General features: G+C 38.3%; 1 protein-coding gene across 3 annotated transcripts in view; it reads right to left on the bottom strand.

The window, feature by feature from the left end:
- MID1 (midline 1) overlaps positions 1-17,381 on the bottom strand; it is a 249,045-nt gene that overhangs the window by 124,209 nt on the left and 107,455 nt on the right. Inside the window, exon 1 of one of the 3 annotated variants that reach the window (XM_072994375.2) lies at positions 8,258-8,634. The exons of the other annotated variants lie outside the window; for them this stretch is intronic. The gene's annotated coding sequence lies outside the window, so the exon portion shown is untranslated. Of the gene's footprint in view, positions 1-8,257; positions 8,635-17,381 lie in introns of those variants that run through there. 3 annotated transcript variants of the gene reach the window in all.

Consider the following 17,381-nt stretch of genomic DNA (forward strand, 5'->3'; position numbering starts at 1 on the left):
ACTTTAACAATTAGTACATAATTATTGTACTTTGTTATGTGCTCCCCAAGTAATGATGCGTTATACTTGTGTATGTTCAGGAATTTGATAAAAATTCAGCAACAACAATATGAAGGAATATGAAGGAAAATGAAGGAAAATATGCAATTCCAAGGATTGGTTATATTTTTTTAAAAGGCTAAATACAAAGCCTCAGTTAATATAAAATGCTGTTGAATTGCACCCATAATGTTTAACGAGCATAATTTTAGTTATACTTTTAAGAAATCTACGTGAGGGCAAAGGCAGGTAGGGATGCTTTCTGGAGAGAAATAGATGGGGTCTTTTAGCCTTTTTTAACCAAAAATAAGGATATGCCTCAAAAAAAAATGTGGCCCTTTCTTATCATATATCAAGATTGCAATTTTAGCCCGGAGGATCATTCAACAGAACACATAAACATATAGAGTATTAGGAGAATACTGCAATGCAAAAGGGATGTTTAAATTGCTCATCCAAGGGAGTGACATAAGTAATACTGACATAATTTCTAAGCAGCTAAGCAAAACTAGGTCAAATCACATTGACCTATCTAACATAATAAGCCTCTTTTTTCAGTTAGAATTTTACAATGCAGATGGTGTCCAGAGACATTAACATCCCTCAGTATTGATGTATATTGTTGTCACTCTCCTTTAATATCTTATCACCATATTGGATTAATCAGGCCAAACCAACCACACTCCAACTCTGTTTAATTGCCAAGGAATCCTTAGCTGAACTGCTCTTTCAGCATATTCAGCTGAAGTGTAAGGAAGGCATATTCCTTTACAACCACTGATCTCAGAGAACGACCACTGAACTGAATAGTCATCACCCTACCCTGTTTCCCCGAAAATAAGACCTAACCTGAAAATAAGCCCTAGTATGATTTTTCAGGATGCTCATAATATAAGTCCTACCCCCCAAAATAAGCCCTACTTAAATGAAACCTCATCCTCCAGCATTGTGCAGCAACCAGAAGAAGATGACATGACTATCCAAATAAATGTAGATTATTGTAAATGAAAAAAATAAATAAATAAAACAACCCCTGAAAATAAGCCCTAATGCATTTTTGGAGCAAAAATTAATCTAAGACCCTGTCTTATTTTCAGGGAAACAAGGTAATAAACATTAGAGCTACGTTAATTACCATCTTTTGCTATTTCAACATCAACTTCCCGGCTGGAAGGAAAGACTAAAGTAATTAGTAGAGAGGGTCTATTTTGGGCCCTGGCAAATTGACCTCTGATACAAATGAAGAAATCAGTGGTAGAGGAAATAGCATGGATCATCACTCCTGTGCCTCTGGTTTGTTTACATGTTCAAGGTGAGAAGCAAAGGTTGAAAAGAAGCTCAAGGAGAATCAACAGCCCATGGCAAGATCAGATATTCTTGGTTCATCTCTCTCTCCATCCCAGGATATGTGATTGCATAAACAAGAGCAGGCCTGCACTCACTAATGAATGGAATTAACATTCCATATAGAAATGCACTGGCCTCTGTATGACCTAAGACAGTAGATAAGTACAGCTAAAATATCCTGACATTTTTTGAAGAGGGACTTGTTATCTCAGAGTAAGCCCTTTGATCAGGTATTATGAGCTTAGCACTGACCTCTGGACAAGGCTGAATCCATGTTTTTTGTGGACTTTGGATGACAGCGTATCAGACTCCATTTGGTACCACCTCTCCTTTCTCTAAAATGTCCTCTTATACTTTAACTCCTCCTTAATCTAAATGCAACCCATCACCCTTTAACTCCTCCCTTTCTCCCTCCCACCCTCCTCCAACCATACCACTTCCCTCTTTATCCCTTTCCCTTCCATAGAGAATACAAACATTACACAACATGACAATTCCCAATTATCTAATAAAAACAACATAAACTTTTCTACTGTTTACACTGTTATGTAACAGCAACTGTTATGTAGTGGTTCATTGAGTAGACCCACAAACTGCTTTCAAATTCTTACTAAAAGAATGGTATGAGCATGAAAAGTGGACAGAGCGAAAGAGCAGAAGTTCACAGAAGCATAATTCATATTACGTTCTGTCTCCTGCTTTTAATGTAATATCAGAAGGAATACCAGAAGATATAGCAAGAGAGTATAGTTCAGTGACACCAGAAGCCTTCTTTACAAGGGAGCAATATCAGCTGAACACATCAGCTAATTAAGCGCCAAAAGTCTATCAGACTTGCCTTTCTTCTTGTTGTGGTCCCAATCTAGATCCAGACTTTCTTAAAGGTAGGGATTAATTAGCACGAGCCACTATCAGAAATCACAGCTTGATTTCAGTTTGTTTCAAAATACCATAGTACAAATTAATCACCATTTGTCATGAACAGATGTAATGGCAAAGAGTATACTTAGGTATATGTGCTTCCAAAATCCTCCCTGTGCAATTCTGAGGCTTATTTAGACCACACACATAACACTAAGCAAACATTAGGTTTCACATCTAAACCAGAACTTAGGTGGTGCCATGAGTACGTCTGTAGAGGGAGACATCCAGTTGACAGGTCTATTTACATATTTAAAAACACTTTTATCCCTCAGATGCCATTTGTATTTTCCTGAGGGTCCATGAAACATGATGATATTACCAGAATCCAGACACTCATCATGGTTATATCATATACTAAGAATGCAATGTCTGACTGCTAACAGAAGCTTTTTAATGCATAGTCTTTGAAGATCAAATACCATTATATAACCAAACAATTTTAAAGCACATAAAGCTGGTTCAGAATGTGAGAAGGCATTCTCCTTTTTATATAAATTCACTTTACAATGTATTTAAAGGATTTATTTAACACTTTATCAATAAACCAACATTATTGAAAATCTAATGTATAACCTTAGCAAAAAGGGGCATTTCTGTGCAATCTCAGTACTTTCCATTTGGCTTTCACAGCAGCAATTATATTTCAAGTCTGACCTCTACAGGCAGGTAACTGAAGTAGGCATTTTATGATTTTTAGAAGAGGTTTAGAAAGCCCATGCATTTAGAAAGCATGTGAACGTGCAGAAAACTGTTTTTCCAAGTTTTTTTTTCTTGTTCTTACTGCCAATGCCATTTTTTATGTTAGTTTCATCTGATTTCAGCGCAGTGCTTGAACCCATTTCATTTTATGAAAGCATCAATTCTTTTTTTTTTAAAAAAAAAACCTGTTATTTCTTTTTATTTCACCATAGCAAATCCTTTGTAGTCACAGGCACATATTTTTAAATTGGTAACATAAATGTGCATTTTCTTCCCAGAACGTATGTTTTTTAAATAGCTTGATTGTTACCACCTTTTTGTAATCATAACCAACTATTCTAACAAACTATCCTTTGTTGAATGATTGAGTCTCTCCTGTTCCCACAAACCTACAGCACATGTTGCCATAGTTACTCTGCATGTCTATTTACCACACAAGTGATCAAAGAAAGCAGACAACACACACATGCATACACACAAAAACCTTTGCCAGGGTTCCTACTGCGTAATGTCCAGCCACTAATTAACTGATACACTCTCAGCCTATGGACTCTGTCCTCCCCCCCCCCGCCCTTTATTATCTATGAAATACAACAGCAACCTTCTCAGACAAAAAGTACATTTTTCTTTCTGAGTCAGGGAAACAGTACAAAATGATGGGAAAGTTTTGACTGAGAGTTAACATTTTTCAGTAACAAAAAAAAAATCCTTGCTTATTTAATTGAAATGGTTAGGAGTGAAAATAGGGGAGAATAAAAGCATGCACAATAGAGACAAACAAATGTAGGTGCCTGTGTATATGTGCTATCTACAAAATTTCCATTGATGCTTTCATACATAGTGTAAAAAATAGTTACTGGAGTTTATTATGTAGCTTCAGCTGTAATAAACCAGAATACAGAACTCTTTGTTCTGCTTGCATCCAGTTAAGCGCCCTCACGTTCCAGTGGTTCCAATGGCAGAAATTCAACCACATGCTTAACACCACTGACCTCAGTGGAACTTAGGCTGCAGTTCTAAGTATGCTCACCCAGCAGCTAAAGCCAGTTGAATTTAACAGACTTCCTTCTGAAAGACAGGCATACAATTCTGCTGTCAAACATGCTAAATTTCAGACACATTGGCTGAAATCCTGTTTGCTCAGCTATAACAGATAAGGATGTTAATGTCATTGGCTGCTATAATTTTTTTTTTTAGAAATAAAATATCTCCTATCCTGTTGTAAAGGTCACATGCCCCAAATGCTCTCCCCCATCATGAAAGGGATTTCACAGGCCCCATGCTTCATGCAGCCCAACTATATTGGACTGGATTTTAGCCACCATGTCCTAAAACATTCTTTGTATTAAATCGTCAGATTACTAATTTTAAGTGGATTTACTTATAAAACAAACTTGTTTACATCTGATTGGAAGCAGATGCATGTAGTCTTCCAACTTGTTTACAAAGTTTGTGAGGATAACAGATCAATAGTCAAACACTACTAATATGTCTTGGAAGCCAGAATTTCTAATAAGTAAATACTTAGTTTAGAAGACACAAACTTTGACTTGTAATAAGATAACCCAATGTTTTATGGTGTGGATTGAAAGGTTCTTCAAAAGATACCACAGTGCCCTCTCTAATTTTCAACTCAAGCATTCCTGCTAGCATCTTTAGTCAACCTTGACTTTTCTGTTAGAAAATTATTTTTAATAAACTATTATTTCTCAAAAGAAATTATCAGAACACTAATAATCAGAAACAAAGAACATAACACAGATAATAAAACTGAAATTATTTGCATGTTCAATTTGGAGCAAATTAAGTTGTGTTCATGAACCTTATTCGCAAGTATGTTTATGATTGCAGCTTGAATTAATGTTAAGAATTCAGCAATCCTGCTTTAGCTGCAGAAAACAGTACTCTGTCATTTTCTATTGACAGCCCAATACCCAACACACATACAAAACACACATACAAACTGGTTAGAGATTAAATAACTGCATAGGCCTGAAACCTGAAAGGCCAGCATGCTTATCATTTTCAATTGAGCCAGAATGGTAGTTAATACTGTACTTCCTCATTACTGTCAGACCAGACACTTCTCTTTAAAAGTTTATTATTCCTTTAATATATTATGCTCTTTCAACCTTTCAAAAATGCCACTCTCTCTGGCCCATTAAACAATGTTTGGAATATATATATAATAACCAAACTCTTGCTTTTTCCAATAATGTTCAAGGCAACTGGATACCCTGTCAGCATCTCAGTACCTGCTGGCTTGCTTCTACCTTTGATGAGGATGAACCTTATCAAAGTGACTGGAAACGTATTACATTTCTGCAGCTAATTCTTGCTCTTCCAGAAGGAAAGTTAGCTGTCAGGTGCAAATCTGTTCCTTTCTGTTATCCCTGAGTACTGGTATTGTGAAGTGGTCAAGCTCATTTCTCTGTTCCATTTCACAGTAAAGACACTCAATAAACCGAACCTATTATATTATTGCTAAGAGAAATTGACTACAGGATATTAAACTGCCCAACTATAATTTTATTTTTAAATGTTTTAAATGTAACACTGAAAACAGCTTTCACAGACTGTCTGATACTTTCATTTCAGTGCACTTTAATTCCCAGTTTTTGAATTAGCTCTTTGTTCTTTAAACCTCCCATGAACATTAAACGCCAACTAGAAGATGCCACTCTGTTGGGACATGCACAAACTGTTTGTTTGTTGTTTTTTGCTGAAATATGGTAGCTACTTGACGTAACAGAAAGATGAAGAGCAGCTCAATATACAGTGTCAGGATACGAGAAGTGGGGACACACAGCAGTTCAACTCAAAAGTTACAATCTAAGTGCCTTCATTTGCTTTGAACGTTTTTAAACAGTGGAGACACACCTTTAAGTAAAGCACACTTAGGATTTCACTGTCTTTTTCTATTCACTGCTGAGTCCCATTGTGTTCGAGAAGAGGCAATCCTAACTGCTTCAAACTGCAACAAGTGGAAGTCCATAGAAATCAGTGCAATTCACTTCCAAATAAAGAGCTGTTAAAACTATACAGATAGGGTTCAGCAGGTCCTCTCTTAATAGCATTAGCTGGGAATTAATATAATCTGAGTATCAGCAATATTGACTCACCACTGGTTCTGTTTCTCACACTGCATTGTTAAGACCTGACATTTGGAAGTATTTTGTCAGAATCTTTTATATATGTAGCCAGTTCCTGCTTAGATGTATACATAGCAAAACCTCATTGAAATTCTCACAGCATGACAGCAATATGCATTATGCCTTTTAATTTGATGTGTTGTAACACCAGTGTGACTTCTGAGATCACTGTTGCCTCTTCTGTAAGATGAGAAGAAGCATGCCCAGTCTTTGACAGTTCAGGTGCATCCATAGCTACATCCTTAACAAGGACTGTGAAAGGTATCATAGGTTAAAAACAGATATACCTCATGACATCAAGTGATATCATCAAGTGATATCACTGTTTTCCCAAAAATAAGACCTAACCTGAAAATAAGCCCTAGTATGATTTTTCAGGATACTCGTAATATAAGGCCTACCCCCCAAAATAAGCCCCAGTTCAGTGAAACCCCACCCTCCACCATTGTGCAGCAGCCAGAAGATGACATGACTGTATTTGAATAAATGTCAATTGTTGTACATGAAAAAAAAAAACAATCCCTGAAAATAAGCCCTAATCCATTTTTGGAGCAAAAATTAATATAAGACCCTGTCTTATTTTTGGGGAAACACGGTATACATAAGACACCTGAAGTGAATGCTAGTAGTCTTCCTAAGTGGACAAATGACCAACAAAATAAGCTGAGAATTAGCGCTATACATATGATAAGGTGGGCACATCCTAATGAAGTAGAATGTCTTATTCTACATGTTCTTTGGCTTTTGTGCTTATTAATATCACTCAGGGACATTTCCTTTTCTCATCAGCCATGTCTTCTTTTTTAAATTCTTTCTTTACCTCCGTCTTCACTTGCTACATTTCATGATTCTCCCTCATTCAAATAGGTCTAGAACTTTGTTTTAACCAAAAGTATCCTAAAGATGCCACATTTGTCTGAGGGAGAGAAAGTGCCATATTCTCTTGAATGACATTTTTAAAATGGTCTTCTAGTTTATTACCAACAGCTCCCCCTAGTGGTGGTATATTCTAGGATGCTCTACCAGTTGCTTAGAAATTGATCTGATTGAGTATAAGTGATCAGTCACTTTCTTTAAAAGCAAGACAACCCCACAAGCGGGAATCCCCACTAATCAAGGAATTAGCCTGAGCGCGGTTATGATTCTGTCCATCTTGTTTTCCACAAACTGAAAGAATACAGAAGGTTCCATTTCCACTGCAGGTGCAAATCTCTTTACAGTACAGTACTTTGTTTCATCCTCACATAGATACCAAGTGGTAAATCTCTCTTTGTCCCTCTCTTCCTCTACCTACATATTTATATGTGCTGCTGGTGGGGAAGTATTTCAGGTCTTAACATTGTACTGATTGGTGGCAACTACTTTTTTATTTTAAAAAAGCATATTTAGAGAACAGGATTATTTTAAAAGGTACTAATAAATGAAGGCTTAAGGTATGTGAGTGTCTTTTTTTAAAAAGTCCCCAAATACATTATAAACCCATTGTCAATATTTCTATAAATAGAGTTGGTTCATATTGTCTTTTCTTATACTTGTTAGCACATAATATGAATACAAAGTATTTTCCTTCATTAAAAAAAGGCACAGTCGTTTAATGGATAAAGGATTCTGAAACATAACAGTAGCATTAGAGTAGAAACCTTTCTACAGATTTAATCGATCGACTTTCCAAAACTCCTGGTGGCATGTCTTGAGAGCCTAACCCTCTGTGGTAAGAAATAAAGAGCGCCCCTAAGTGACGTCCCACCACATTTTTTTTTTAAAGTTAGGGCGAATGGGAGAGGACAGAGAAGACCCCTGTCCCGGAAAGGAAGGCATCGGCGGGACCCTCTCCAAAAACCCATCAGCACAATGACAGGCCAGTGACGTCACCAGCGAGGACAGAGACGCCACGGAAAGCCCCCCGTTGCCGCGCAGGGCGACCATCAGCCGCCGCCGCCGCCGCATGCCAGCCCCGCCGCCTCTCCAAAGGTTGCGCACGGACAAAACAAAGACTCATCCCATCCGGTCCAAGCCAAGCCCGGAGTTTTTTTTTCTTTCCCGCTTCCTCTTTCTCCCCGCGGGCTGTTGGCGGCGATCTGCCGGAGGTGCCTTACCTGCCTCATGTTTAGAATCCCATGATCCATCCGGCAAGAAAGAGGAAAAGTTCCAGGAGAAAGCCGGGACGATCCCATCCACCGTTCCGACGAGCCGGCAACTTTCCGTTTCTCTCCCAAGCCTTTTTGATCTTTTTTTCCCCCCTTCTTCCTCCCCTCCCAACCGCGGAGAGCGATGCCCAAAAAAGAAAAAGAAAAACACCACACACACACACACACACACACACACAACGTCAACTTTCTCCACCTCGCCGTCGCCCGGCTGGCCTCTGACAAGTCGGGGAGCCGAGAGGCGCAACTGTCCGCCGAGCTCCGATTTCAAATCGCAGCTCCGGGATGTAGTAGTTGGCTGAATTAGGCCAGGAAAGAGCCTCACCAATCAGGAGAAGGGGGAGGGAGGAAGGACACGTACAGGCTGCCTACATGAGGATTAGGGAAGCTTTCAAGGATTTAAGCGGCTGAAAAGCAGCTGGAAACAGTGTCTCCAGCTACAAAAGAGGGAAGTCAATTTGCGCTCGCTGAGATTATTTTCATTCTTCTCTAACTTCTTCTGCAGCCACTCTTAACCTGAAACAGGCTCTCGAGAGTCACCCAGAGAAGAAATATTGAATTTTTAAAAAATGGAAATTGAAAGCATGGGAAGTCAATATACACTGTCATTTTAGAAAAGAGAAACTTTTGGGGGATGCCAAAGCATGAATCAAGCAAATGTCAGCAGAACCGGCCCGACCTTTGCATAGCTGCCTTTGTCATTCCCACCCCCACCAAACTACTATACCAGCTAGTCAAGAGAAACTCCACATTTTCTTGTGGTGAAGTTGTATTGGGAGGTTTGTAGGCCTCTTTTCCAAGACTCAATACTAATTTTCGGTAATTTAGGATCAAGTCTGAAGCACAGCATTCACACATTGAATCACCCACAGAATGAAAATAATTACTTGGGAATATCCCCCCTCTGAGGGGTAGTGTTTATCTTCTCATTTTGTTTAGTCTCTCTGACCCTTGCTTTGAAATTGGGTCTGGTATACAGCCACTGGATTGTTTACACTGTTCCCAGAATAAAAATATACACAAATGCACACTAGAACTAAAATCCCCATCTTCCTTTTTATGCATGCCTTTGCCTTAAGATCAACTGAGAATGCATTTGCTAGATCCTCTCATCCACTCACTCAAAATGGAAATCTGTCTTTTGATCTTTAAGTACAATCAAGCAAAGTTGAAGGCTGAATAATGGCCTATCATCGAGGATTTTGCTACATCAATGACTATATTTATCTAGCTGAGGAGTAAATTGCTGCCTAGAAAATTTCTTATAAATCAAGAAATGGCTTGGAGCTCAAAAGTGGACAAATACAAACAAAAGTGGAACACAGTATTTGCACAAGTTAGTTAATGTGTTTCCTTGTGCTATTTCAAGGTGCATAAAATGCTAAGAGAATGTATCTGTTTTCACATAGAAAGACTATCCCTGTTTGTAACAGATGTGATTGTCATTAAACTTTTCTCTCTATTTCTTGATTATTGTTTTTACAAACAAGAAATGTACAGAGTGGATACACATCTGCACACTGAGTTAAATTATGACATGGTAAATAGGAGCCTCTACTGTACTAATCAGGAGTTACTGATTTTTATGTTCCATTCATTGGTGCCCAGTGCTAGCACATTTGTTCCTTCTTAGAACATATGTACAAAATGCATTCCCATAGATACAAGCCTAGTTTGAGATCCTGAGAAACAAGCTAATCTGTCTGGATAAGATTTTAAATAGTTCAACTGGAGTGCCATCACCTCCACTGGCCTGGTTGTTAGCCATGCTTTCTAAGGCCCACTTGACTTCACTCCCCACACTATCTGGGTTGTCCAGGACATCCAGATCTTTCTGGTATAATTCCTCTGTGTATTCTTGTCACCTCTTCTTGATCCCTTCTGCTTCTGTGAGGTCCCTACCATTTTTGTCCTTTATCATGTTCATCTTTGCACAAAAGGTTCCTTTAATATCTCCAATTTTCTTGAACAAATCTCTGGTTTTTCCCTTTCTATTATTTTCCTCTATATCTTTGCACTGTTTATTTAAGAAGGCCCACTTGTCTCTCCTTGCTATTCTCTGGAAGTCTGCATTCAATTTTCTGTAACTTTCCTTATCTCCCTTGCATTTTGTTTCCTTTCTCTTCTCTGCTATTTGTTACAGAGAAGACAAATAGCAGCGGCTGTTTGGATAGCCACTTTGATTTCTTGCATTTCCTTTTCTTTGGGATGGTTTTTGTTGTTGCCTCCTGTACAATGTTACGAGCCTCCATCCATAGTTCTTCAGGCACTCTGTCCACCAAATCTAGTTCCTTAAATCTGTTCTTCACTTCCACTGTGTACTCATAAGGGATTTGGTTTAGATTATACCTGACTAGCCCAGTGGTTTTTCCTACTTTCTTCTGTTTAAGATTGAATTTTGCTGTAAGAAGCTATAAGAAGTTGATGGGTTTTCTCTTAGCCATTTGTTATGTAACTAACTTATATGGAAAATACTTCATGCAAAAGGCAGGACTGGATGAATCCCAAGCCGAAATTAATAATGCCGCAAGAAATATCAACAACCTCAGATATGCAGATGATACCACTCTGATGGCAGAAAGTGAGGCGGAATTAAAGAACCTCTGAATGAGAGTGAAAGAGGAGAGTGCCCAAAATGGTTTGAAGCTCAACGTTTAAAAAACTAAGATCATAGGCACTGGCCCCATCACCTCCTGGCAAATAGAAGGGGAAGATATGGAGGCAGTGACAGATGGAGCCTAAGAACAGATCCAGTTCTTAGGCTCCATGATCACTGCAGATGGTGACAGCAGCCACAAAATTAAAAGACACTTGCTTCTTGGGAGGAAAGCCATGACAAACCTGAACAGCATCTTAAAAAGCAGAGGCATCACCTTGCCAACAAAGGTCCACATAGTCAAAGCTATGGTTTTTCCAGTAGTGATGTATGGAAGTGAGAGCTGGACCATAAAGAAGGCTGACTGCTGAAGAATTGATGCTTTTGAATTGTGGTGCTGGAGGAGGCTCTTGAGAGTCCCCTTGACTGCACAGAGAACAAACCTTTCCATTCTGAAGGAAATCAACCCTGAGTGCTCCCTGGAAGGACAGATCCTGAACCTGAGGCTCCAATACTTTGGCCATCTCATGAGAAGAGAAGACTCCTTGGAAAAGACCCTGATGTTGGGAAAGTGTGAAGGCAAGAGGAGAAGGGGAGGACAGAGAACAAGATGGTTGGATAGTGTCATCAAAGCTATGAACATGAATTTGACCCAATTCCAGAAGGCAGTGGAAGACAGGAGGGCCTGGCGTGCTCTGGTCCATGGAGTCACGAAGAGTCAAACACAATTTAATGACTAAACAACAACAAACAGGGTTTTCCTTTTGAAATTGTTCTAATATATCTTTGAACTTGGCTTTAATGTTTTCCACTCAGCTTCTTAGAATAGATTCATTGCTGAAAGCATGGACAATAATTTAATATAAAAATAAAAGATAATCAGTCATTTGCAAGTTAATAGCCAAAGACTGAAATATAACCTGCAGCATCTGTGAAATGCTTCAATGGTTTATTTGTCACCTCTTCCTCTTCTTGACCGAGGGCAGTGGACATGTCCTTATTCCATGTATTTGAAAGAGAAAGAGAAGTCTCCCTGGAAAAAACGCAAAACTTGAAACCCTGTCTATATCATTTGAATTTTTGCCTGTTCCCCGTGAACATTTTCAGTTTGCTATATCTAGTGGTGCTTATTGACATTAGGTACATTAGGAAAGCTACAAGTTATTGCATGGCATACAAGGTAATGCATGCTGAAATAGCTAGTTCTGTGTGGCAAACCAACATTTGATGTTGTGATCTGGCAATGATAATTATAGTAATTAGAAATAGGTGGCATACTTGAAAATAGGTGTGTACTTTTATTATAATTATAATTAAAATAATCTGTTTATCCTTTGCCCAAGCTGGAAACATATTTTCTGTCTTTGGCTACTAATTTGTAATGTGACTAATCATCTATATTATGACAATTCTTTTCATATTAAAATATTTCCACTGATGTGAATAATGAAGTAGTTTCAAGTTAGTTAGTGATCAAAGTGCAAGGTTAGGACTTTTCAGGAGTCAGTGTACTTTCATCATGGACTGCTGGATAGCTCAGTGATTTAGCTATCTAGCTGTGGAGCCATTAGTTAGGTGTTCGATTCTCCACTGTGCGGTCCTTGACACGGGCTGGACTTAATGATCCAGAGGGTCCTTTCAAGCTTTGCAGTTCTAAGATGGCTAATATGAGCTCCCCCTCCCTGAAGCATTCACTTCCCTGGATCTACCCCATCAGTCCCCTCTATCCAGCTGTTATCAGCCACAACAAACATTAATTGATATGATGTGTGGTTGACAGAGCATCTTCTAGTGCCTTGTCTCCACCAACAGGCTACATAAAATGAAAATTATCCCAGACTATCAAACTTGATGGTGCCTCCACCAGATTTGCCTTTGCGTCATGCCCCCACACCCACGCAACATGAGAAAGAACCTTGAAAAAACTGTCAAAGCACTGGGACCTTCTTTTACACAAGAGGATCTTGTCAATCACTCACCACTCTGAAAAACTCCAGTGGCCAGCTACTTGAGGATGTCATGGGGGCAGACAAGTAAGCCTTCTTCGTCACCCCAATGACTATATCCTGGGTGCAATGTGCTCTTACCTATCCTTGATTCTGGTACAGTACTTATGCCCATTCATGGGCCTGAACTCTCCTGAAAACCAGGGAACCATATGAGCTGTACAGCACCAGAGAAGATGCTTAGCTGCAGCCATGTCAGTGGCCATTTCCATCTTACTATCTCAAGAGACAGCAAACATAACTCTGAGGACTCTCAGCTGGGAATGGTAAAAATGAAACAGGCAACCTGCCTAGATGAACTAACATTGAAAGAACATAGATTTTGTGAGAAGAATGAAATGAAGCAAAAGATAGAACTGAAGTTGGCAAAATATACTGTCTCTGTGCATTGGATTCACAAATCTAATATTAAAACAGTGCTTTCATTAGGGGCAGCTTTTTGTGCACTGCTGTAAAGTTTCAGCACTCCGATATCTACAAACCTCTCTCCTACCTCCCATCTATTATGTATACATTCCTTTATAACTTTATCACACTATACCTATATAATTAAATTCTATGCATTTGAATTGTTCTCTGCATAATACTGTATCAAAGAATCGGTTAGATGCCAAAGGATGGATAATGTGCCCTCGTTAGGAAGGCTGACCACTCAAACTAGATATTTGTACTGTATTTCTTTGGATATCCTAAAGTGACTTGCAGAAGTCTCATGCCTTTAAAATAAAATTTGAGAAAAACTTCATTATAGTGCTGTTAACCATTTGATGCTTTAGAACAAATTCAAAATTTGTCATAAGGTTTGTTAGTGAGGAAAAGAAGAGAGGAGAGAAAAGGCTGGTCTAAATGTTGCTGTCTATAGTTCTACTAATGTATAGCACCGGATGTATTAGGGAGGTTAGGTCTCTGCTATGTAAAACAGATTTATGAAATGCTAAATAATGGGACAAAACAACTACAGTAGCTCTTGAACCTTTTTAAAAACAGTTATCTACATTAGGTTTTATTTTAGGTACTAGTGAAAGTAAAAAAATACATATGTGTGTGTATATATATGAGATAATAACAATTTTAACCTTGTCTCATCATTTGCTCTGTGGATATCTTGCACCCTCATATAATTCGTCTGAGAGGTTTTGGCTGGGAGGGAGCTGCAGTGAATGTCAGTCAACTCCATAATAGCCATTAGTTTCCTCTCTACCTTTTCGATTCTTTTTCTCGCCTTTTTTCCTGTCATGGTGTGTTGTCATGTGTTAATTATGGAGTCAGAAGTGAACAGTTAGAGTGAAATGTCAGCAATATTTCAGTTATCAGTTATTTAATAATGAAGGAAATCAACTAGTTAAGCTCAATTTAATATTTCCACAATATTTGACATTTGTCTTTATCTAAGAACTGTGAGTAAGCTAACAGATAAGGAGTCATCTACTAATCGAGATTATTGTAGTTCAATCTACTCTGTAAATTCCTGCCAGAACCATTTTTATCTGCTGCATAATAAGAGGAAGTTTATTATTATTTAAGACCACACTCAATTTTTCTTCACACCAAACTCTGACAAAAAACTAAACCCCAACATGCTCAACCTACAACCTGATGAGAAGATTTTAGTGAACTCTGTCTAGTTCTTAATCCAATGGAGGAACAGCTTTTCAGTGTCATCAGAACTCTTTCAAGCCTTTGCTTGGCATCAGGGCAATGTACAATTACCACTGAACTTTCCAGTCTAGTAGCTGAATGAGCAATTAGTTACATAACAAAGAGCTAAGAGAAAACCCAGGCATTGTGAGGTGATGGTGGCTGGGAGAAATGCAACTATCATGCACATCACAGAAATTCCTTTGGTGTTGTCTACAACCAATCCTGTAAAGTAAAACTATGAAAAATTCCATGGAAATGAAGGCACAAAGTTTATATCATCATCTTCAATCCATTTCACTAGTTAAAGTTTAAATTGGAAGGGAATAGTTATAAGAACATAAAGGGAGCTACACTAGATCATACAAAAGCTGTCCAGTCCAACGTTTTGTGCCAGCAGTGGCCAAGAGATACCTATGGAAAACATGCAGCACTGTACATGCACAGTAACGCTTCCATACTACATGTGAGAAGGATCTTGTTGAAGACCACAAGATGTATATGAGCCAACAGTATAATATAGGTACAAAAAAAATGGGAAATGCTATTTTAGGCTGCATTAGCAGAAGTACAGTATAGTCTTCAAATCCCATTAAATATTCATCCCTTTCTATTTGGCACTGGTTATATCTAGAGATCTAGAGAGGCAGTGACAGATTTTATTTTCTGAGGAGAAGGGGACGTCAGAGGAAGAGATAGCAGGACAGTCTCATCAAAGCCACCAACATGAATTTGACCAAACTCTGGGAGGCAGTGGAAGACAGGAGGGCCTGGTGTGCTCTGGCCCATGGGGTCACAAAGAGTCAGACAAGACTTAACAACTAAACAACAATCTAGAGATGGGCACAAACCACACTTTAGTGCTTTGACATGGTTTAGTGGATTGGGCCCACAGGTGTTTAGCGTTCCCACACTGGAGGCTTTCAAGATAGAATTAGAGAACCATATATCAAATATATTTTGACTTGGATTCCTGCACAGAGCAGGACATTGGATGGGATAGACTTAAAGCCCCCTTCCTACTTCATTATTCTATGATTTTAATATCATTTTCCTCATCAGTCATCACCACCAGCTCAGGCCACATCAGCATGTATGTGAATTTAGGATCATGTATCCTCAAAGGCATCACTTTAAAATCATGTTATTCTCATACAAAAATTGTATTTGTCAGGCTATTACATGGGTGCTTTAAATTTTCAGTGTGACACTATCAAGCAGTATTTTTGATCTATCAAGTGTATTATTTTCAGTGGGAAGACAATTCTTTTGCAATAGCATTATCAGTAGGTATAATACTTGTTTAGTCACTTCTCGGAATCTCTTGTAATTACAGATTTCAGATTCTTCTCAGTATCAGTATAATGCATCTGCCAATCATGCCAATTTAGAATCCAGAGTCAGCATTATATTATCACACTTCATAATACAATGGGCACTAGCATTCCACGTCCTATATATGTTTCTCCTGAGGCGGCAAGGCATACGTTGATTTACAATCAACATTTTGTGTATATGGCTGAATTAAGACACAATCTTCTTTGTAGACGTGACCCTCTTCCTGTTTTGATTCTATACTGCTAATGTTTCTGTAGGACTTAACATGTTGTCCATAACAAAATATAGCACTGCATGCTTCTGCTTTAGCTTCAATATGCCAGATTTTACATCAGCGATTAGTGATATAGCGCTGCTTTATTTCATAGAACAAAGCAAGTGCTTGGATACACTTTCCCCCTTTTCTCTTGCCCTCTTCTCCCATTGTTTTGTCATCATCTTGCCAGCTAGATTCAACAGGTTTCAGGTTTTGGCTTTGAAACTCAAGGTTTGGGGGTTTATTTTTGGTCTCAGATTTTGGCCTTGAAATCTCAGGGACTGGGAATATGGCTGACCTGACAAACCCTCCTTAACAATGCACAGGCAACCTCTCCAGTTCTCTGATGGCAGACTGCAGTTATTTCAGCCAAAGAAGCAGTCATAAGTCAAGTATGGAAAGATCCTGAGAGAATGGTAAATAGTTGAACAGAAATGGTCCAAAAAGCCTCAAACAATTTAATTTGATCAAAATCACTTTTATGATTGGTCTGTATTGCATGCACAGTTCAGATGTCATGCTGCCACTCCAATAATATATTTTGGAGTGATGCTCAAGTGCAGTCTTCCCTCATTCTCACATCACACAACCAGCTTGTGGGACTTTTTTTTACTGTTAAATCACAGTTCACCGTAATGCTCAAACGAAGGAATTGTAATTGAAATATTGCCTCACATCCTAGTTTGGAAAGTGGGATTAAACTATAGTTTGCTGTCCCAGTCTCTATGCAGTGTTTAAATCACAGATAATTGATTTGGACATTACAGTAAACTATACTCTAATGAAGCAAGAAGAGGAAATGAGAAAACAGAGGAGGCTAGATAAAGCATCTGAATTCTTTGTTCATCCCATGACAGCAATGGTATGTTGTAGTAGCAGAATATGAATGTGATCCTGATGTCATTTGTCAAATTATGATGATGATGATGATGATGATGATGATGATGATGATGATGATGATGATGATGATGATAATAATAATAATAATAATAATAATAATAATAATAATAATAATAATAATAATAATAATAATAATAATAATAATAATAATGATGCAGAGTTGAATAAAAGTACAGCTGCATCTTTGAAAGAGATGCTAGGATGAAAGTTTGTCAATATTAAGTGTTTCCTTCAGTTTGTTCATTGAATGTAAGCTAGAATGACTTAAAGTTCTTTCAATATGTACACTAGCACAGGTCTTTTAGAAATACATCTGTAAAAAGAAACACACAAAAAGGA

Source organism: Pogona vitticeps, chromosome 3, assembly GCF_051106095.1.
Source record: "Pogona vitticeps strain Pit_001003342236 chromosome 3, PviZW2.1, whole genome shotgun sequence".
In the NCBI taxonomy this organism is placed as follows: domain Eukaryota; kingdom Metazoa; phylum Chordata; class Lepidosauria; order Squamata; family Agamidae; genus Pogona; species Pogona vitticeps.